Source organism: Elephantulus edwardii, unplaced genomic scaffold (assembly GCF_000299155.1).
Source record: "Elephantulus edwardii isolate Elephantulus edwardi_28Jun2011 unplaced genomic scaffold, EleEdw1.0 scaffold00080, whole genome shotgun sequence".
NCBI lineage: Eukaryota > Metazoa > Chordata > Mammalia > Macroscelidea > Macroscelididae > Elephantulus > Elephantulus edwardii.
Window position 1 is genome coordinate 12,178,684 of NW_006399830.1, and position 23,291 is coordinate 12,201,974.

The 23,291-nt window shown below is 48.4% G+C and overlaps 1 protein-coding gene across 1 annotated transcript in view; it reads right to left on the reverse strand.

The window, feature by feature from the left end:
- HIP1 (huntingtin interacting protein 1) overlaps window positions 1-23,291 on the reverse strand; it is a 153,076-nt gene that overhangs the window by 88,435 nt on the left and 41,350 nt on the right. The gene's annotated exons all lie outside the window — the stretch shown is intronic.

Consider the following 23,291-nt stretch of genomic DNA (forward strand, 5'->3'; position numbering starts at 1 on the left):
GAGCGCGGGGGCAAAGCCGACAGCGGGGTTCCCGGCCGAGCGGGGCTCCGGGGGCGCGCTGGGGGTGTGATCGGAATAACAAAAGGTCGCTTCTCCCGGAGCCTCGGTGGCACCGAGCGAGCTGTAGCTGGAGCCAGAGGCCACCGAGCCCGCCAGGAAGTGTGCGCGCGCGGCGGTGGCGGTGGGACCAGGGGGACTCAGGAAGTGCGCGGGGGAGGCTGCCTGAGGAGGAGGGAGAGGTGGGGGCGCCGCGAGCTGACATTCCAGTGGGGGCAGGGGGTCCCCTTGGCCCCTCCCCGCCAGGCTTCACCGGACAAAGGGGGAATTCAGAGCCAGTTGTTGGCCTCCCGTGGCGGATCAGGAGGGGACGCTGGAATGAGTCGGGGGTCTCCGCACTGATGGGAGAACAGAAGGTGGTGGAACAGGTACCCCCAGGAGGGACCCGGGGCCCCCAACAAGACAGCCCTTCCCGGTTCGGGGGGCGCAGCTCCGTGGAGTCATGTCTGCCAGGCACAGAGTCGGGATCCCGGCATCTCCCATGCCCTCTCAGTGCCCAGGCTGCCCACGCAGCCAATGGGGGGGGGGCAGTCCCTGGGCCCTGCAGGTGATGCAGGTGGTGCCGGAGGGAGAGGGCTTCAGATGGCCTCTCCGTACAAGCTCTCGGAACAGCGGGGCCACCCAAGCCTACGCCGCCGCCAGCTAGATTCCCACCCCAGTCACCCTGTGCTGCAAGTAGAACAGAAGCGCTGCCTCGCCTGCCTCACCTTTCTCCTGCGGAGCAGCTGGTGGGTTCAAACCGCCGATCTTTTGGTCAGTAGCCGAATGCACTGCCCCACTGTGCTCCCAGACCCCTTCCAAGTCCACACCGAGATCCAAACCCACGGCCCTCTGGCTGACTGGGCTCAACACAGAAGCCGGTCCACCATCAGGTCTCCTTACACTGTTCATGCCTAAGTGAAACTCGCTGCTAGTGGACTCAATTGGACTCATCTGGATCCTACAGCTGGTTTCTGAGGCTCCGGGAAACAGAGCAGCTGGTGGATTCGAACCACCCGAGGCCCATCAGCACAGCATTCCACAGACAAACAGCACCAGAGCTCCTCCATTACGCACTCTTTATTGTTCACTGCTGGGTTGGCGCTGACTCACAGTTGACCTTAGAGACTGTGTTCAGAGGCTGTAAATTGCACAGGAGGATATTTCCCACCTTCTGTGAAGCAGCTGGTGGATTTGAACCACGTACCTTTGGGGTGGCAGTGCAACTCCTTACCACCAGGCCAGCAGAGTCACCTCCTTATGCATCATCAAGTTAGAAGTGACCCATACGGGACCCTCTAGTGGGTTTTCAGAGGCAGTAAATTGCACAGGAAACTGGCCACCTTTCTCATGTCAGTATGCACTGTTTTTAGGTGCCTTTCAATAGGGCATGATTTACAGGGACCCAATAAACAACAGATTTGAACTCTATCCTATTCTGTGCCATTCCATTGGTGAACAGTCACTGTGTCAATCCACCTCATCGAGAGTCTTTCTCTCTTTCACAGGCCCTGCCTTTTCTAAGCATGATGTCCCATTTCAAGGAAAAACTCCGCCTAGCAACACGCCCAGAGCACATGAACTAGAACTTTGTCATTTTTATCTCCAAGGAGTTTGTTCTTTTGGCAGATTATAGGATATTCAGTGCTCTTCTCCCAACACTACAACTCAAAGGCATCAATTCGTCTTCTGTCCCCCTTATTCATTGTCCACCTCTATCATAACAAGTGATTGGAAAGACCATGGCCTAAATCAGGTGCACCTTAGTCTTCAAGCTGATATTAATGCTCTTCAATTATTTAGAGAGGTCCCTGACTGCAGACGTCCCATTACAATACATTTCCAGACTGCTGGTACCAAGGGTGGCACATAACAACAGCCATCAAGTTGTGGTTATCTGTCAGAGCAGCTACAGGAAACCAATGCACATGTAAAGGTCAGTGTCTGCATGGTCATGGCTTCAGAGAGGAGCTTGCCTGACGACTGCCCTCTTGATGGTACCTCCTCTCCCAGGAATGGCTCTGTGCTAGTAGGAGAAGCCAGCCAGGCCAGGAGCACCCTTCCTCTTCTGCTCTACTGCAGGATTCCTGCCAGCTTGTTATACGCTGCCAGACTCGTGCCAACTCAGTGCAACCTCATGGAGAACACAATGAAACGGCGTCCAGTCCGGTGCTCTCCTCAGAACCACACTATTTGTGGTAGACACTGCGTCCATCCATCCTGGAGGGCATTCCTCACCTCTGGTGGCTCTCTGCTATTCCAAGCATGATGTCCCTTTCCAGAGATCAATTCTTCCTGATAACATGTCCAAAATACGTGAGATGAAGTCCTACCGTCTTCACTTTAAAGAGCGTTCCAGGAGGACTTTTCCCAGGACAGACGTCTTGGGTTTTTTCCAGCAGTCCATGGCAGAGTCAGTATCCTTCAATGACACCACAGTGCAAAGCCACTCACTCTTCAGTCTTCCTTATCTCTTGTTCAGCTTTCATATGCACATGAGGCAACTGAAAACATGAAGACTTGACTTAAACACAACTTAGTCATCAAAGTAATAGCTTATGTGAGTGGATGTGAGCATACCAGCACACATGCATGAACGCACGTACATACAGGCATGCGGAAGGAGCACAACCACCCTTCAGGACAGCTCGGGTTTCTCTGCCTTGGCTAATTCCCTGGTCCATCCAGCACTCAGGCGGTCTCAGGGGCTCGGCTTCCACCACTCCTCTCAGGCAGACAGGTACAGACTTAGAGAGAAGGTGAGGAGGACGGCCTTGCCCGGGCAGTCCCTGTCCCATCCGGTCTTGATGCTGTGATTTGCCTCTGATTCCTAAGAAACCTCTGGGGTCTGATGCTGTAAGTCTTTACAGGGTGAGCGCACCTGTCTTCCTCCCACAGGACACTACCAGTCAGTCTTTCAGGGAGCAGTCCAACATGGCTGCCCACGTATCCAGAAGGCCCAGGTTATGAAGACGTTTCTCTCTGTGCTGCTGTGGTGAGGAGCCATGTCAAACAAGCATTGTCCCAGGAGGGTTTGTACTCTTTGACCAGGCCGGGGAACGGCTTCCAAGTCACGTGGCCAGTCAGAGAAACAACGGGTCCAGAACAAGAATGCTGTGGGCCTCATGCCACTGCTGTGTCCTCTCTGCATCTGCTCCATGTATGTGTGTGACCATTCACTGGACAGTTTCACCTCTGAGGGTCTCACAGGCACTGCGTATTCAGCAAGTCCAAAGATAGACTTCTCCCTCCCATCTGTTGGCACAATTTCCTTCTCCTGTGTTTTCTGCCTCAATAAATGGTCTCCACCCCTCTACTGAATTGCTCAAGCTAGAAACTGCAAAACCAAAGCCAAGCCAAAGCTGATGCCATTGATTCCAACTCATGCCAAGCCGACAGGACAAGGCAGAATGCTCTCAAGGGTTTCCAACGCGGTGAGCATCCTGGAAGCACACTGCCACGTCTCTCTGAGGAGAGGCTGCGAGGTTCCAATGGCCCATCTTCTGGTGAACAGCAGAACAGCACTGCGTCACCAGGATTCTTTAAAATCTGTCTTAATTCCTCCATCGACCACTCCTGAAGCCCACCTCATCTAATTAAGTCCATGTCCATAAATAAACTCTTCCTTGTAAACAGCTTATAACACATACCCTCCAATACCAACCGTTTTCACACTAAGACTTTCAGCAGCTGCCTCCTTGTCAAGTCCTGTTTAAGTTATCAACCACACATCCAATTAAAATCACTTCATCCTCTGCTTTAGCCACCACAAAAGGAGAAAAACTCCAAGAAGCAAAATCCAATCCCTTCCATGGTTCACTTGACACTAAGGTCCTTAATAATCCGGCCTCATCTCCCTCAATTCTAATCCATCTTCTTGAATCTTCCCGCCTCTTCTACCTCAAACAAGGAGCTCCTGGCTCACACACCACCCTTTCTTCTGTCTAGCTGATTAGATTCTTTCTCATCCTTCAGGATGCCCCGCAGATGCCACCTCTTCTGTGAAACCCTCTGTGACCCACCCAGATCCCGTGAGGCATCAGGAGGCCCTCTGGAGAATGAACAGCCCCTGTGTCCCCACTGCATCGTCCCAGGATGGAATGGCCTGTGCCCTGGGTGCTCTCTCAGCTGGCCTTGGAAGGCCCTTCGGGGCAGGAGGTTCATCTCAGGGGCCCTGACATTCTTAGTTTCCTTCTCTTACATGTCCAGGCTTCTCGTCAGTCTTTGGATTGCAAGCTCATCACTGCTCTACCTTTCATCTCAAGAATATTCCATCTGTGTGAGAGCCTCACAATAATATGAGAAACAGGACTCTATGAAGAAGAATGCTGCATCAGAATTAGAAGTCTCATCAACAACCTGCTATATAGAAAACGCAACTTTGCTTGTTCAAAGAGGGTTTAATGCACTCATTGTTGAACATCAGAGACTATAGCCTTCAACAGAGATTCCACTCCAATAGAGAAGAGAAAACAAAGATGGATGCTGTCAAGGATTTAACTTTTCGATCTATAATCGGTGCACATCGAAGCAGCTGAGACATCAAACGACATATAACATTGGGTAAATCTGCTGAAAAGCATTTTTTAACGTATTCGAGAGCAAAGATGTCACTTTGTGTATAGAGGTGCACCTGACTCAAGTAATAGTATTTTCAATCACCTCATAAGCATGCAAAAGCTGCACAGCGTGTAGACAAGGCCAGAGAAGAATTGATGCCTTTTAATTATGGTATTGGCAAAGAATACTGGCTACGCCATAGGTTGTCAGAAGAGTAAAGAAATCTGCCTTGGAAGAGATAAAGCCAGAATACTCCTTAGAACACAATAAAACTTCACCAAGTGTATTGCTGGGCATGTTAGCAGGAGGGAACAATCCCTGGAGAGGGACATTAGATCTGGTAAAGTTAAAAAAGTCAGCAAAAAAGAAGGGGGCCTTCAACCAGAAAGAGATTAAATGTGCCAATGGGCTCAAAAAGTAACGTGAGGATGGCACAGGACTGGGAACACTGTTTTGCTCTGCTGTACACAAGGTCATGAAAGTCAGAATCAACTCTTCGCTCCTAACAACAATAAAACATTTGATCAATTAAAAAAGTTGGTTGGTTTACAAATGTGTAGTGGGTTCAATGCATGTGTCCCGGTACAGGCTGACACCTACTGGTGAAGCGTGGTTCTGCAGCCTAGCCTTATCAATATGGCATCCAAAGATTCAAACCAAAGCTGAACCCACTACCATGGGTCAATTCTGACTCACAGTGACCCTACAGGGGTCACAGAACTGCCCTACAGGGTTTCCAAGGCAACTCTTCATGGAAGCAGACTTCCACATCTTTTTCCCATGAGCCAGCTGGTAGGTTTAAACCAAACTTACAGCAGCTAAGTGCCTTTACTACACCACAAGGGCTCCCACTGGAAAGACTTAAGGCAGGGTTTTAGAGAGCACTTCAGAGTCTCTGAAATGCCATGAACTCCCACTAAACAGGGTTAAGCTAAGAATTCCTCTCTACAAAAAGGCCTATGTTCCTCTGCTACTTCACTACAGTCCTTAAGCAGATACAGAGGACAATAAGGTTTACAAGCATGGTTCTGCTATGAGAAAAGACATGGGTGGACTGTAAAAAGCAGATCCTGCACATGCTGGCACATAGGAGACAGGGATGCATGCTCCCCGATGCAGCTCATCATGGAAAGGTTAAGAGGAGATATTTATAGGCTAAATTAAGGGGATGGATCTTGGCTGAACGCAAAGAATACACGAAAGATGTTTAATTGCGTCTTCTTGACTATGCAAAGGCATCTGACTGTGTGGATCATAACATATCACAGATAACCTTAAGCTGTGTGTACAGCTGCATCAGTATCTACTCAAAGTTGACCCTCCAGTAGGTTTTCAGAGGCAGGAAAATGCATAGGAGACTGGTGGTGCAGCTTGTGAATTCGAACCATCTCTTTGGATTGGCAGCACAACTCCTTGCCACTAAAGTGTCATTTTAATGGTATACAACACCTTATAACAATGTGAAGTCAGTAAGTTATTGTACCTGAAGGTAATTTTAGTGGCTTAGTGAGTTGTGCTGCCAACTCAAGGGCTGGTGGTTCAAGCCACCAGCTCCTCCCATGAAATTTCCAGCCTCTGAAAACCCGATGGAGCTATCAGTTGGTTCCATCTTGACAGTGTAAGTAAGCAAAGGTAAAACGCTTATTGTAACGTAGTAGTAGTAGTGTTAGCTTTCTTATCAAGCAGAAATATGTTTAAGTTCTTCTTGAAACCCTTCTGTTGTCCTTTCTTGTCCATCCCCAGCAATTTAAAGCTAACTCCTATTTTGCTACCCTTTCCCATCTATTCCTGAAATTTATGCCCAAGAGTTCAGTCTTCTCCTAAAGACTCTTTTTTCTTTTTTTGGTTTGCTCCAGCAATTTTCCTTTGAAAGTTAAACAAGGGTGAAAGCATCAATCAAGACAGACAGGCTTTCTCTAAGGAAGACAGTGTCAAAGCATCCAACTTGTGCATGGCTCCAGTTATCTCTGGAGTACTGATAAGATCAGATCAACTAGTCTGGGATGTGATCAGATCACCTGGACAAGAGAAAAGAAAAATTCCTCACATTCTGCTGTCCTCTCTTTCCCTTATATAAACTCCCAGTGGTCTCCAAGATGGGAAGCCAGATTTGGCAAGCCCACAGACCTCTTTTCCTACATGTCAGTATATAATCACACCTCATCTCAATCTTTTGAGATTGGTTGTCAAGCAGCATATCTGTGGCTTTGTGATAATAACGTGATCTAAAGGTAGTTTGTTATTTGGGTTTTGGGTTTTTGCTGGGGTTTTTTGCTTTGCCTGTAAAATATTTTAACTTTTAAAAAAATTTATTTTATTTTATTATTTTTGTGTGTGTGTGTGTACCGTCAAATCAAATCTGACTGGTACAGGAGGAGATTGTCTCTCCTTTTCCAGCAGAGCATCTGGTGGATTTGAACCATGTGCCTCTGGGATTGCAGTGCAGCTTCTTGCCACTAGGCCACCAGAGCTCCCTTAAAACATTTTAATTTTTTAAAAGTAAAATATGATAGTATATTACTACTTGCATAACAATAATGGATATTAAAAGAAAATGTAGGCTCTTGGATCAGGTGGACCCCAAGGTAAATTCTAGCTCTACTATTTCGTACATATGTACAAGTTTCTTAGCCTTTCTGAATTTCTGTTTACTGACCTGGGGAAGGGAGATAATTAACATTGCACATACAACGGACTGAGAACAACTAAACAAATTAATAGAGAGACAGCACCCAGTTCACTAGGAAGCCGACCTGAGGCCTGGCTCAGGACTTGTCTCTGGAATCACTTGGTAGCGAGTTTCTGAAAAGTTCTACATTTTTTTTTTAATCTTACATCAAGATTAATTTCCTCATAAGAAATGGTGTAAGAGATGAGGAGAGCTGTGGTATGTCTGCTGTGTAAGATTCAAATGACAATACATAGATGTTATAGAAGAAAACAAAGAATTAGAGCCACGGAGCACAGCCAGCTGAGCTGCAGAGGATCCCGGCCAGTACCACGAGCTGTGGGGTTCTCAAGTTCTCCCTAAGGAGAACTGCTGTGAACTGGCCAGGGCCAGGGCGGGTGGCCCGGCGGCTCCATCTGAGCGTATGCGTATCAGGCTTTCCTTGGGCAGACTGTGACCTTTTTAAAGAATTCTAAGAACCTTCCACTGAACTCCATGAGAAATGCTATATGTCGCTTCTCCTTCTAAGGGTATGATTGCTACTTAGCAAGTAAAAGAAAACAAAGCTCAGAAAAGAAGAGAACGCTTGGATTTGGCACTTAGCTGAAAGGTACAGCAGCACATGGCAACTGGGAAGGTAGGTCCTCAGGGGTCGCATGTGTAACAGTGTAGTAACAGGAATAACACGTTTATTACCAAGTATTTACTACATGCCAGTTATCATCACAAGTGCTCCTGCGGAATAAATCTCCTTATCAACTCTAGAAGGTAAGTGTTACTATTATTTTCCCATTTTACAGATAAGGAAGCCAGAGCCTAAAGGATGCACTGGCTTCTGCAGGCCCTTGGCTGAGGCTTCTGAGCCGTGGTGCCAGTGCTGAACATCAACTGTTTATCACCAGCTGCACCTGCAGCTGTCGTGCCAGGTCATACAGAACAGTGCTGTGTTGCAGCTTTCCTGCTACCTGGCGCCGCCTAGGCCCACAGCTCAGCAGGCATTTTAAACTACGCTGTTACCAGCAATATATAAGGAAGCCTAGTGATAGTGTAAGGAGGCCAGGCGGCACAGTCCACAGCACGTTCTCTTTGGGAGAAACAGGGGCAGTCTTCTCTCTATTAAAATGTACAGCCTGAGAAACCCAATGGAGGGTCACCAGGAGTCAGACTGACTTGGTGGCGGTGAGTTTTTGAGCAGCTTGGTTCATAATGTGCTGAGCTAGTAACTGAGAGGTCAGCAGTTAGAATCCAATGACCAGTGTGTGGGAGAAAGATGGGCAGTGTCCGCCTATAAAGACTGACGGCCTCTGAAACCCAGTGGAGGGGTCTGCAGGAATCAGGACCAACTCACCGGCAGTTGGTTTGCTGGTCTCTTAGACGAGTATATGTGTTTCTAGTTTATGGTGCTTATGCTACAATAAGGATCCCGCACGGCAGAGAAGTTAGTGACTTATCCAAGAATCCAAAAATAGTACCATCACCTCAATAGATGCCTCATTTTTCCTATACTGTGCTCATGGTCCACATTCCCCAGAGGTTAAATAAGGCCCAGCAGGGGTGAGGATCATTTTCAAATGACAACCTGTTAATCTTTTAGAAATGAGTCTACTCGGAGTCTTCATCAGCTAAGATGTGTCTACACAGGACACTCTCTGGACACCAGCTAGGAAGGCCGGAGGTGACCTCTGGGAATGCAATGAATAATGCAATAGGGCCTGAAGTACACTTTATAATCATCAGGGTCTCTCCAGGATCAAGATGTGCCCAGAGGGTGGTCCTAAGAGTCCAGGAGCGCAGCTGAAGGGCACCTGGAAGGCACTCTCCTGGTCAGGAAGAAAGGGTCCTGGGAAGCTCAAGTGGTTTGCTCTTGATCACTACCCTAACCATTAACAGTTCAAACTCACTCAATTATCATCTGCCTCGGTAAAGATCACAGGTGAGGAAACCCTGTAGAGTAGTTGTACTGTATAACGTACAAGTCTGCCATGGAACAACAGACTTGATGGGAACAGGTGTGGTCAGGATGAGGCCTGGGGTCTCCTAGGAGGAAGTCCGGAGTGTCCCTCTTACTCTGGAATTGACTGTGCATGAACACTCATGATTTAAACTCAGTCTTACCATCTGCAGATCTCAGAAGGTAGACTTCTGCTTCTAGACCTATCTACCACCAACCGCCTTTGAGACTTCAGCTCCTGAAGCTAGTAGGCTATCCCAGAAATGTGTTTCCCTTCAGAAGAAGACTCGACAGAGAGAAGGAATGAGTGGGCAGATTCCAGTTTCTATCAAGAGATAACGAGACGTATTCCTAGAGTCCTCAAGCAATCCACAAGGACAAAATGGGCAAGGTATCATGGGGGCTGCTAACAGGTGGACAACTGGCTTGTGTGCAGAGAAAAAGGCTGCCGGGTACACTGTGGCGGGAGGTATACACAGGCGCCCGACGCAGCTGCCTCAGTCCTGTGGCGTCCCAAGGGAGCAGCATGTGATGGGGAGGCTGGTGGCTGAGGAAGATCAAGAGCACAGCATGTCCACAGAAGGCTGAGCGGCAGGGTGAGCACAGCGTGAGACGCAGTGTGGGGAACGGAAGGTGCCAGGCGCGAGATGTGCAGTGGTCATCTCGCAGAGTTGGCAGTGGCTAGCTAGGGCTGGTGTCACCCAGTGCAATAACTCAGGGCATCACCACCACACTCCCCTGCCCCCCATGCACTTCCTCCCATTCCAGACCATATGGACTCTTTATTTCTTTTATAATCCAATCATGTTCTAGCAGAGTTATTTAGTTTCCACATGGTAGTTTCGTAAGCTTGACTCTCCTGTGGTTAATTTCTAGCTTTATGGCATTGTGGTCTGAGAAAATACTTTGTATTATTTCAATATTTTTTAATTTGTTGAGGCTTGCTTTGTGTCTTAATATATGATTGCTTCTGGAGAATGTACCATGTGCACTTGAGAAGAAAGTGAATTGAGTTTTAGTTGAGTGCAGTATCCTGAATACATCCACAAGGTTGAGATGGATGATCGTATAATTTAGATCTTCCACATCTTTGTTGAGTTTCTTTTGACTTGACATATCCTTTGGTAATAGTGGTGTGTTGAAATCTCCTACCACTATTGTGGTGCTGACTATTTCTTTCTTTAATTCTATTATCCGTTGTTTTATGTATTTTGCAGGTCTATCATTTGTTGTATAAATATTGACCAAGGTTCTGTCTTCTTGATCTATTGTGCCATTAATCAGTATGTAATACCCAGAGAGATGAGGTTGTGCAGGGGAAGGGGGGATTAATCATGGAGTTGTACAATCTGACGGGGAGGGGGGAAGGGGAGTGGCGGAAATTGGAAGAATCTGTTTGGAAAACAGGTATTTGAATTTTGCAAATAAACTACTATAGTAATAAAAAAGGGGGGTAAGTCTTGTTACGAGTCCCACTTGATCATGCATGGGGTATACATTTTTAACATGTTGCTGAATTCTGTTTCCCCCACCCCCCACCCCTTTATCAGTCTAGCCAGGGTTTGTCTATTTTACTTATCCTTTCAATAAATCAACTCCTGGTTTTGTTTATTCTTTCTATTGTTTTTCTATATTCTAAATAAATGCACACTGGAGAAAGATGTATTTTTTCCCCCCAGATGATAGGTAGAGTGTATTCTCTTGTGTTTTTGTATATTTTACTGTTTTTTTGTTGAAATTGGAACAATGCAAAAAGTGCAACAATGAATGAATGGAAATCCAAAGTCTCTGTAAATGTTCATTAAAATTAATTTTGAAAAAAGATTGGATTTTTTTGTTCATACGGCCACTGTGAGTCAGAGCTGACTTGATGGCTCTTATTGGCACAACAATAACTATATCCTAAGGGAGCCGTGGTAGCCTAGTAAGTAGGGAGCTGCATTGCTAACCCAAAGATCACACCTCCCTAGTGGTTCGAGCCCAACCAGCAGCTCTGAGAGGAAAAAAGGGTAATCTCCTCCGATGCAATTTATAGCCTCAGAAAACTAATGGCAGGTAAGCTGTGAGTTGGTTCCAGCTAGACAGCAACGAGGTGATGGTGGTGTTCTCCTCAAGATCACTAGGGGGTAGTCTTGTTCTTGGGTTTTTACAAGCACTTCAGTTCTATGTGTGAGTATTTTACTTGGGTGTTTACATCTCTGGGTGCTTATTCTGGCTGGGTCTCCCTGAGGGGTTGGCTTTGCTGATGTGTTAGTTCACTTGTCCTCTGAGGTTTTGGACCTGACTATACCCCTGGGGTTGGTTTCTTTTATGCCCTTACATGGAATGTGGGTTGGTTTGGCCTCTGCAGCCCAGTGCGCATGTGCCAGGGATTTCTTTTTTCTTCTCCCTGGGTCTACTTTCTCAAGACTAGAGTAAGGAGCATTTATGACTTTCTTTTAAAAGTATCCCTGTACAGGCCTTCCCACAGATTTGTTAAGGGCAAAGAGTCAGTTGTTTTCCTCTATGTTGCCTGTTTGAAGTCATTTTCTTGCCCTGGATTGAAGTTGGAATGTGTCGTTTTTCTGTGTGTCAAGGTCCTAAAATCTGTCTAGGTCTCAGTGAGATTTAATGCATTCGCTCACAGTGCTCTGGTCTCTCTCCATCTCTTCCTAAATATGTGACCCCTAAGCTCCCACGGTAAATCTGTGCTGCCTTTTAAAAATGGGCCAAAGCTTCCTCAATTTAGCTTTCGGATTAGTTCTATGTACTTTGTCTGGGGCAGAGCCCATACCCATCCCAAAATGGCCATGATGAGCGGAATGTCTGGCATTCTCCAGCTTCTCTGTCACTCCTGGCTCTCCTTTTCCTAGTTTTCTGCACTATGACTCTTTTTATTATTATTATTATTATTATTATTATTAATTATTATTATTATTATTTTACACTGGTTTACGTACAAAGTTCATAAAATTCATAAAGTGTTTTTTCATGCCAGATCTTTCCCCTTGTGTTTACCCAGCCTTCCCTCCACCTCTCAAACTGCGTAACCCTATGATTAAGGCCCTTCCCTTTGGATCCTCATACTCATTCTACAATAATCTTATACAGCATTTGTCCTCATGAGACTGAGTTAGTTCACTTAGCATAATGCACTCCGGTCCCTCCCACATTTGGTAGTAACAAAATCATTGCTCCTGTGTGCTGCGTAGTATTCCATTGTGTGAATGTACCATAATTTCTCAATCCATTCCATAGTGGTTGGGCATTTGGGCTGTTTCCATGTTCTTGCTATGGCGAGTAACAATGCTATGAACATTGGTGTACAAGTCTCTGTTTGTGCCTCAGTTCTCATTTTCTCAGGGTATATACCAAGCAGCGGAATAGATGGGTCATATGGAATTTCTATGTTCAGCTTTTTGAGGAAATATCAAACTGCTTTCCAGAGTGGTTGTACCATTTTACAATCCCACCAACAATATAGAAGAGTTCCTATCTTACCACATCCTCTCCAACATTTATTACTTGCTGCCCTGCTAAACTTTGTTACTGGAGTAAGATGGTATCTCATTGTGGTTTTGATTTGCATCTCTCGTATGGCCAGTGATTGAGAGCATTTCTTCATGTGTCTGTTGGCCATCGAATGTCCTCCTCTGTAAAACATCTTTCCATGTCTTTTGCCCATTTAGTGAGTGGATTATCCATCTTTTTCTTCTGGAGGTCCTGCAGGATTCTGTAAACGTTCATAATGAGACCCTTGTCTGAGATGGTGTTGTCAAATGCTTGCTCCCAGTTAGTAGGTTTTATTTTTATCCTTTTCTCCTGCACTATGACTCAGAGAGCTGGACAATGACTAGGGAGGACAGAAGGAGAGTGGATGCTTTTGAGCTATGGTGCTGGAGAAGAGTATTGAATGTACCATGGACGGCCAGGAAAACAAACAGATTCATCTTGGAGAGGATTAAACCAAGCTGCTCCTTGAAGGCAAGGATTCTGAGGCTTCATCTGACATACTTTGGACATGTTGCCAGGAGGGACGGGTCCTTGGAGAGGGACATCATGCTTGGGAGGGTGGAGGGACAGCGCAGGAGGGGAAGACCCTCTATGAGGTGGACTGATTCGGTGACTGGGGTAATCGGGATGGGTATGCCAGAGGCGGTGCGGTTGGCGCAGGATAGAGCAGGGTTTAGGGCTGTTGTGCATAGGGTCGCTATGAGTCGCAAACGACTCGACAGCACATAACAACAACAACAACAACATGACTCTTAAACTGGTCAGCCACTATCCGGATTTCTGAGATTCCAATCTGTGTCTGCTTTTATTCACTGTCCACTGAGTTAGCTGCTGGGGACAAGTGGGAGTGAGTACTTCATCCAACATCTTGCCCCCCACTTCCTCTTCTTCTCCTCTTTTTACAAGACTAGGATTAGGGCTCAGCCTACTCTGGTATAACTTCATGTTAAGAGAAAATGGCTACAAAGATGCTATTTCAAATAAGGTGAGGTTCACAGGTATTGGGGTTAATTCATGATCTTTTCTTCTAGATGTAGCACAATTCAAGGCATAGCAGAGGTACTGTGAGGAAAGTAATGCTATGCTAAATCACACAGGCAATTCTCGAAGGCAACAGGAAATGATCAAGGGCAACTGCACAGGAAGACTGTGGAGGAGCCAGGCAGATACAGACCTACGGCTTGAAGAGATAATGCACCTCCTCATCTGCAGACTCCATCTGAGACCAGGAGAGTGCCCAGGGAGGACACTGCTGTGAAACTCAAAGCCTCAGAGGGTGTTCTGAGGGGATGGCTTCCAGGATAGCTAAGGATTGCAGGTTCTTGTGCCCAGCAAAGCTGTAGGCCAGGGTTGGCAGTAGGACTAGAGGCACCAGAGAGGACTGGATGAGAAGCAGTGGGGAGTTAGAGACTGCACTGCTAGGCCAAGGAGACAGGAACTTGAACTTGAGTTATAGCTTCAAGGAGAGGTCAAGGGGAGGGAAGAGATTCAAGGCAGACATGAAGGAGGGGTGGGTGAAGAAAGCCTGACCAAAGGTTTGATCTGGGAGACTGAGAGGAAGTGTCGGTATGAAGATGACTCAGGACAAGGTTCCTGCTTCAGAGCACTGGGAAGAGAAATAGGGCATTAACTACATTAAGTCTGTGCTGCTGGCTTGCCATCTACCAAGGGATACAATGAACACAGTAGAGGCCTAGACCAGAAGAGGCCAGAACCTAAACATAGAGATTTGGGAGCCATCTGTCAGGGAGCCGGGGGGTGGGATCCATGAGGGAGGTTCACCCGGTCACAGGATAAGAACTCAACTCAGGCCAGGTCGGAAGAAGGCAGGAGAGGTTCACTTTCTGACTGCAGGCTGAGAAAAGCTTTTCTTTTTAACTTCTACTGAATTTCATAGGGAGAACGGGTGGCCTAGTGGCGAGAAGCTGCGCTATAATCCTGAACTCACACAGTTTGTATCCACCAGCTGCTCTGAAGGAGAAGGATGGGCAATCTCCTTCCGTGTGATTTAATTGCCTCTGAAAACCCATTGGAGGGTCAGCTATGGGTTGGTTCCACTCGACAGCAATAATAACAATATTGCATCTTTTTTAAAAATTTTTATGTTATTATTATTGTGTGCATGTACCGTCAAATCAGATCTGACTGGTACAAGAGGAGATTGTCCCTCCTTCCCCGGCAGAGCATCTGGTGGATTCGAACCGTGCGCCTCTGGGATTGCAGTTGCGGCTCCTTACCACTAGGCCGCCAGAGCTCCCCTACAATATTGCACCTTATGAGTCCCTGGACGGTACAGGTTGGAGGTCTGGGCCACCCAGTTGTGCCTTAGGGAAAAAGGCCTGGTGATCCACTGTCAGTAGCTGCCGTTGAAAGCCCTGTGGAGCCCGGCTCTATGCTGCAATACACTGTAGCCACGAGAGTCAGAATGGACTCAATGGCGACTGCTTCAGACACCCCCAGTCCAATATCTTGAGTACAACTTTCAAGCCAATCTGTCCCTTCAGTTTATAAGGCACGAAAATACCTCTTTTTCAATATAAATTATCAGACGTTAATACACAAGACAGAGAATGGAAGAGAAACAAGGCCGGAGGGGAACCGAAGCTGGAACTGCAGGCGATGATGGTTCTCCACTCCAGCTGCACACCACAGTCAGCTGGAAATCCAAGCTGTCCCCACGGAATCTCATGTACCTGGTCTGGGGACAGCTTGGGCGTCTGAATTTTAAAGCTGTGCCGGAAACGATGATGTCCAGCCAAGACTGAGAACAACTAAACAACTGGAGCTGAGGCTCAGGAAACCCAGCCAGCACTCCATCCCGACCCTCCAGCCCTGTGTCCAGAGCCTGCAATTCATCCCCACCCTCCAGCCCTGCGTCCAGAGCACCCCATCCCCACCCTCCAGCCCTGCGTCCAATCTGCCCAGTCTTGGCTGAAGCCTAGGGATGCAGGAGAGATAAGAAAGTGCAGCATTTCCCCCACCACACCTACTACTGGGAATTTCCTAGTTTCCACCTGGAATTTTCCACCTCTTGCTCAAAATCTTCTCCTAGTGGCAATTTCTTTTCCCTCTATCACCATTCCCTGCATTTTAACATGGGTGTCCAAGGGCCCTTCCCATATTCTTGGCCTCCAAGCTGGCTGAGCTATTCAGAAAGGCCTACTACCTCCTGCTCGCCTTCAGAACTTACATCCATTCTAGCAGAATTGGCCCCACTAAGAGCTGGCTTGGTCTTGAGGGAAGGCTTTTAGATGGTGAGTTCTAGGCAGCAAAGATCTGCTGGAGTGCTAAAGCTACTCCCTGCAGGCCACTGGAGACTCAGGGGTGGGGGCTGGGGGCTTGGTGGAGGTACCAAGACAGAGGGGAGCCACTCAGCCAAGCCCCTGACTCAGCACACAGCCTGGAAACCTTGACTCAGGGGGCCCGGCTGCCAGAGCTCCCTGCCCCTGCCCGCCGAGCTCCTCCCTGTAGGCAGGAATTTCGGGTACCTTCACACAGCCCGGCCCAGCCTCTGCCAGCCTCTAACATAATGATGGAGGAGCTTTCCACTGTGCTTCCCCAGGGGGACAAGTCCAGAAATGTGTCTCTGGCCAGTTACCGACAAGGCCGACCCGTCCAGAGTGTGGGGCCGTCCTGAGTGTGGGGCTGCTGAAGGGAGTGGCCAGCCACAGGCATCCCTGCACTGGCGGGGTGGCAGCCAGGCTAATTCCATGTCATTACAGCCTCACAGGAAGCCAGCCTGGCCCAGCTGTCTGCAGGCAGCAATTTACGGGTCTTGGGGACAGAGGGTAGAGAGGAGGGAAGAGAAATGAAAACATGCCCCCCCTCCTGCCCCCATAGGAAAAAAAGGGCTGATCTTGGGTTATTTTTAGGTGCCTGTTCATTCCAGAGAGTTCTTTTTAAGAGTCACAACATCGGCTCTGTACAAAGATCACTGTGCAGGAGGCAGCTGCTCGTACTCATATGGGGGCACCTGTGAGCACTTGACCCAAGCGAAAGGAAGACGGTGGGGAGGGTCCCTAAAGACGGTCTGCACAATAAAAGCATCCCCGGATTCTGAAGGCAGCATCATGACCTAGTGAGGCTGAATGAAGAGGGGCTTTTAAATCAGAATCCCAAAGTTCAAGTTCAGCTTCTAGCTCAAACTTTATGACCGTGGGAAGGTGCCCATAAAAATCAGACGAGACCCTGGACTAGTTCCAGCATTCACTCTATTCAAAGTATTGGGCAAGTTACTCAAAGTCTCAGTTTTCCTCTCTATAAAATAAGATAAATAATAGGAACAGTAGTTTTGAGGATTGAATAAGAAAGGAGGGGAAGCAAAGAAAAACCACTGCCATCAAATCTACTACAAGCCAGTAGGTTCCTAAGGCTGTAAACCTTGACAGGAGGAGACTTCCCTTTTTTTTTCCTATGGAGCAGCTAGTGGTTTTGAACTGCAGACTATTTGGTTAGCAGGACAACACATAACATACTATGCTCCCAGTGTTGCTTAGTGTATGAAAAGAAGTTGCAAGATTGGCCTGGCCCGTAGCTCTACACAAAAGCCAGCTATCATTTAATTAAATCATCATGTCTTTATGAATATTAACTGTTGTAGGAAGAATCACTTAAGCAGGATACTGGAGTGGATGGTGTATGAAGACACATGTCACAGAAACACAAGGTGGCCAGGAGGAAGCCATACTACGTCGTATTCACGACGCGCGCGGCACTTTAGAAGACCCTTCACTTTGGATGGGCACGCAGGATATACAGGTTCTTCTGTAAGAAGCACTCTGGATTCAAGGGACTAATAGCAATGAGAGCAAGCCACCGGTGCTCGGTGACGGGAGCAGGCTGTGAGGTCGCCCAGCCTGCTGGCAAGTGCTGGTTATCCACAGCATAACCTGTGTGTCAGTGGGGGCTTGGTTTACGACGATGCTGAACAAATTTCAGCAGAGCACCCAGAGTGAGAAGGAGTAGGCAGTTCTGGTGGCATCCTAAAAAGCTGTGCTGCCAACATAAAGGTCAGTGGCTCGAATCGGCCAGCTGCTCTGCAGGAGAAAACTGGGCACTCTCCTTCCATGAGATTTACTGCCTCTGAAAACTGGAGGGTCAGACATGGACCGGATCTGACTTGGCGGAACACAACAATAATGACAGGAAGAAAAATCTCTTTCTGAAAGTTAGTGAGTGAAAGCACTCTGGTCCGCGCTGCACCTAATCGTGGAGAAGGAGGGCCCTGCAGCATTTTCTTCTCTTGTGCCTGGGGTCGCTGTGAGCCAGCGGCTGACTCCACAAGGAAGCAAGACACTGGGAAGAGGGCTGTGAAAATGGAGGAACACAGCCAGGGCTCCAGCCCTCAGATCAGTCCAGTCCACAAGGGAAGCATCTGCACAAGAAGGTGGCACAGGTGCCAGGCAACACCGAGGAGGAGCAGGGATGGGGGGGCGAAGGGCCATCCCCCTGCAGGCAGCAACACTTTCCAAGAAGCAAGAGAGAGGGGGAGGCATGTGTAGGAAGGTGAGAATTGGCAGGGCGGGGCAGGGAGTTTGGCACTGTGAGGGACGGCAGAGCCTGGAGCGGCAAGGGTGCTGAGAGGTGCAGGAATGCCCGTGGCCCCCACCCCACCGCCTGCCTCAACATGGCTGGCCCTCTGTCCAAGAGGCCTGGAGCCCCGCTCTCCTCACTCGGGGCTGTAGGTCTCCTGAGGGCAGCCATTGCCGCTGCTCCCTCTAAAAGCCTCCCAGGGCAGAGTGGCCACCAGGCCTGGCCCCATTTGGGGCACAATTCATTTCAGTCATGTCTCCTAGCTTTGGGTTGTGAGATGCTGAGGACAAGAGTCTCCTGACCTCACCAGTAGACTGCCGTCACAAAGGTGACAGACCGGAGCAGGTTCCCTCTCAAAAACCCTGTCTGTGACTGTTAATTTTATGGGTCAACTTGACAATGCTATGACGCCCAACTGTTAGATCACAGACTAGTTTAGATGCTCCTATGACCGTATTAAGATGAGCCCCCTAGGTTGGATGCACTCAAAATACACAGTGACTGTATCATGGATTGAACTGTGCCCTTCCCCAAATACGTGTATGCAACAAAGTCATGTAGAAATTGTGCAGTGATCCCCCAGGACTTAGGCAGGCAGGCAGCTGTAAAGGATTAAGGTTGGGATGGTACCTAAGAACACCACCACAATGAATGGTGAGTAGACAGGCAAAGCTTATTTCCTGAGAAGCTGTGCTGCCACCCCAAAGGCCTGCAGTTCAAACCCACCAGCGGTCCACAGGAGAAGGATGTGTCATCTCCTCCTGTGCTGATTTGCTGTCTCTGAAAACTCACTGGAGGCTCAGCCACGGGTCGGTTCCAACTTGATGGCATCCGACAACAATGCAAGGAATTGTAAAAAAAAAAAAAAATAACCATGTCTGTTATTTTTACTAGAACAATTGACTAGGGTAATAAAAGTTTGGGGAAAGATCCACTGTGACCTCATTTAGCTGAGGCATTCTTGTTCTTCCCCAGAGGTTGGGGGCACCTCTGCCCTTAATAAAGCTGACGGCTGGGTCAGATCCCCAACAGGCCAAGTCACTCAGACACAAACTAGCTCGGAGGCATTCTGCTTTTGGTGAGCCCTAGGCTTTTTATCCATAAAATGAGTATTTCAAAAACCTCTCTCCCAGAGGCTATTATAGGGACCAAATAAAAAATTTCATATGTGAAAGTACTTTGGAAACTATTAATGCCAATAAACATTTCTGAGCTCCAAATGATCCCCTTTATTGCTAAGTTCTAGTAATAAATAATAAAATCCACCTTCAAAGGTGGAACTTAGATTTTATGGCAGAGTCTCTTGCCAGGTCTTGTCTCTCCCACCTCGCTGCTCCTCCTCTTTGCTCAGATCCTAAGATCTGGCTCAACGAGCATCATGGTCAGAATGAGGATTCTGCCTCTACCGTGCTTAGCTGCACGGCCTAGACCAAGGTCTTAGCCTCTTTGAGCCTGTTTCCAGGTGGGGAACAGGATTACACGGCATGATGACTCCATCATACACAGCCTGTCACCAGCCATCAACCATGTGCCCTGTAGCCGTGAGTTGCTCTCAATGGGGCCAAAGCACTCTTCTTAGTTAGAGCCGGTTCTTGCAGAGGGCCAGATGTCCACCCTGTCCCCTGAACCCCTACAAGAAGAGACCTGAAGGCTGTAGCCTCCAGTCGAGAGGGTGGGAATAGGGGTTCACGGGGTAGCTATGAGTCACAGTGGACTGGATGGCACCTCACGACAGTGAGAATCTTTTCCATCTCTCTCTCTGTCTTCTCTTCACATAGAGATCCAGAAAAGGCTCTCCTGGAGGGGTTTAAAACAGCTTGATTTACCAGGAATCTAGCATGTTCACTGTTCTTCATTCTGCATTTAAGAATGGCTTCTTTTCCTTAATTCTGAAGCTGTGTCCTTACAAGCAAGCTTGCCACCAGCATTTCATGCAGGGTTTTTAAAAAAAAAAGCCAGGATGATGAGATAGTCTAGATTTAGGAGCCAAAGAGTAGGGAGGGCGTTAGGACTCAGGGGACTGGCTCTTGGACCAGTTATAAATGAAAGTTTATAATTAACTTTATAATTAAAATGACTGCTGCACAGTATTGGGAGGATTCCACGAGATCAAAGATGCCAGCCCCTCCCCAGTGAGACTGGAAGGAGATCCTGGTGGTTACCAGGGTGGGGGAGACCAAAGCCCACAGTGAGGCTGGAACCAAGCATTTTTGCCTACTTTAAGATTGGGGGAAGACCACCCAAGAGGCCACCCCACTTTTTCATAACATGGAATCTTCCCTGAGCAATGACTGAGTGCACCTTGAGGTCACTCCGTCTGGCTGTCCCGTAAATGGATTGTCACATACCCTTTGTGAACACAGTCCTTGAACTGCTCTTCTGCCGGAAGACCCCCCCGTCGCCTGGCTCACCACTGCCCACTTTCATGAGCTGAGACCTTACTCTAGCACTCACTTTCTGTTGCTGTGAATCGTACTCTCTCCATTCCTACGGAGTCATGTTTGTTCATTTTGCTTTTCCTGCCTCCTCCGGTCTCCTTGCCCCCACAGCGTGCACACACACGACGTTCCCAGACCAGGTGCCCTCTTTAGTTCCCCTTCCCCAAGGCTTAGCTGCTCAGTCGGATAGTCCAAGCTCTTATCTCAATTCTGGCATCTCTTCAAATAGCATCACATTAACTAATCCTGGAGCTGGGCAGACTGGTTGCCCTGCACCCAAAATCCTTTGGAGATGAAGAGGCTGGCAAGCAGCTAATAAATCCATTTAGAGTGATCCAGGATGCAGAGACGGCTTCATCTACTTTGTTTTTAGTTGAAAGATCAGTCTGCTCTAGCTTCACCCTCATTCGCTCACATCCACACTCTTCTCAGCCCCAACCTGCACACCCACCGCTAGAGCCCAGCACGGAACCTGGCCCCCGGTGGGACCAAGTAAGGCTTAGCCTGGTTAAGTGGGTGGAGGGATGAGGAACTCCAGACCCCTGGATGATTGGAATGTGCAATCACCAGCCATAGTTGTCTGTTGAGAGAGTAAGGTAAGAGATACGTGTTCTGTTTCTTAGATGAGACCTTAGCCTCTCTGTCTCATCTAGATCATCTATAAAGCTACACTCCGTTTTATAGGACACCATGAGGGCTAGGTGTGGTCTGGGGGTAAAAGTTCTTTACTGAGTTGAAGGCAGCACCCCATCACTGTTAGGGGTTACAGATTCTGATGAGAGCCCCGTGCCCAGGATGGGGCTGCATGTTGGTGAAATGAGCCCTCGTATGCTTCCCTGTGTCCATGGCAGGAGGAGCAGCACCCGAGTGCCGGCTCGGGGGCTGAGCTGTGGCCGGGACGGCATGCTGGACACACAACTGGACCAGGACTGAACCCGAGTCTAGTCACACCTAAAACTTAGGTTCTTCCCAGGAGCTGCTAATGCTAAGGAAGCAATTCTTTAACACCCACTGCATGTCAAGACCTCTGTTAAGTAACCCAGTGGGGACGCTTGTAAATCAAGGCCTAATTTCACAACCAACAGGTCTGTCTTAGAGAAGGTGCAGCAAGAAGGCTCCTTAGAGGCAAGGCTGAAGAAACTTCAGATCACGTACTACGGCTATGTTGTTAGGAAAGGCCGGTCCTTGGAAAAGGACAACACGCTTGGAAAGGTAGAGGGCTGACAACAATCTGGAACAAAGTGGACTGAGGGAGGGGGGAGAAGGGGAGAGAGGAAACGTGTAAAAATGAATGAACGAAAACCCAAACCTTTCTGAAAAACTTCCTTAAAATTATTTTTTTCTTAAAAAGTAGAGGCTCAGTCCTTCTCAAGGAGTTGTACTAACACAATGACTACAGCAAGAGGCTCACGAACGTCAGGGACGGTGAGGGTGGCGCAGTGCAGGGCGGAGTTTACATCTGCTGTCCATAGGGTCGTTGTGAATCGGAGCTGACTCGACAGCACCTAACAACAACAACAGTCTTACAACAGCCTCAGTGATGAGGTATGCAAGCTGTAATAAATGGCAAAATGACAAAAATGTCCTATCTGATTCCAGAATTGGCAGAATGTGGAAGTAAACAGTGGGGAGAGAATACATCTGGTTGAGATGATAAGAAAAGGGTGCTGAGGGCAGGAGATGTCTGGAACCCACCCAGAAGACCCTAAAAGCATATGGTCTGTTGGCCTCCGTCCAGTGCTCTCCTCCATGCCCTAAGGAACCCTCCTGCCGTTTTTAAACCCAAGTGAAAATCCTCACGATGAAAACCAAGAGCAGCTGCAAAACCACACAAAACTTCCTTTAGCGTCAAAGTCTTCTCTGCATCTTCCATCAAATCTTCCACCAGCCTCTCTCCTTATTATCAGAGGTGATGGGAAAGTGTAAAGAAGGTGCAAGATCAAGGGCAGACCACGAGGGACAACTTCTATTTAAGGTAGGAGGCCCATCCACTTCAGAAGTCCATGTAAGAGCATGGAGATTGCAAGGGAACTAGAGGGGACTGCCTCAGACCTCAGTGGAGGAGGAGGGACACCTTGGGCCTCAGTGGAGGAGAAGGGACACCTCGGGCCTCAGTGGAGGAGGAGGGACACCTCAGGCCTCAGGGGAGGGGAAGGGACACCTCGGACCTCAGTGGAGGAAGAGGGACACTTCAGGCTTCAGTGGAGGGGGAGTGACACCTTGGACCTCAGTGGAGGGGAAGGGACACCTTGGAGCTCAGTGGAGAAGGAGGGACACCTCGGGCCTCAGTGGAGGGGGAGTGACACCTCAGGCCTCAGTGGAAGAGGAGGGACACCTCGGACCTCAGTGGAAGAGGAGGGACACCTCGGACCTCAGTGGAGGAAGAGGGACACTTCGGGCCTCAGTAGAGGAGGAGGGACACCTCAGGCCTCAGGGGAGGGGAAGGGATACCTCGGGCCTCAGTGGAAGAGGAGGGACACCTCAGGCCTCAGGGGAGGGGAAGGGACACCTCGGGCCTCAGTGGAGGAAGAGGGACACTTCAGGCCTCAGTGGAGGAGGAGGGACACCTCGGGCCTCAGTGGAAGAGGAGGGACACCTTGGACCTCAGTGGAGG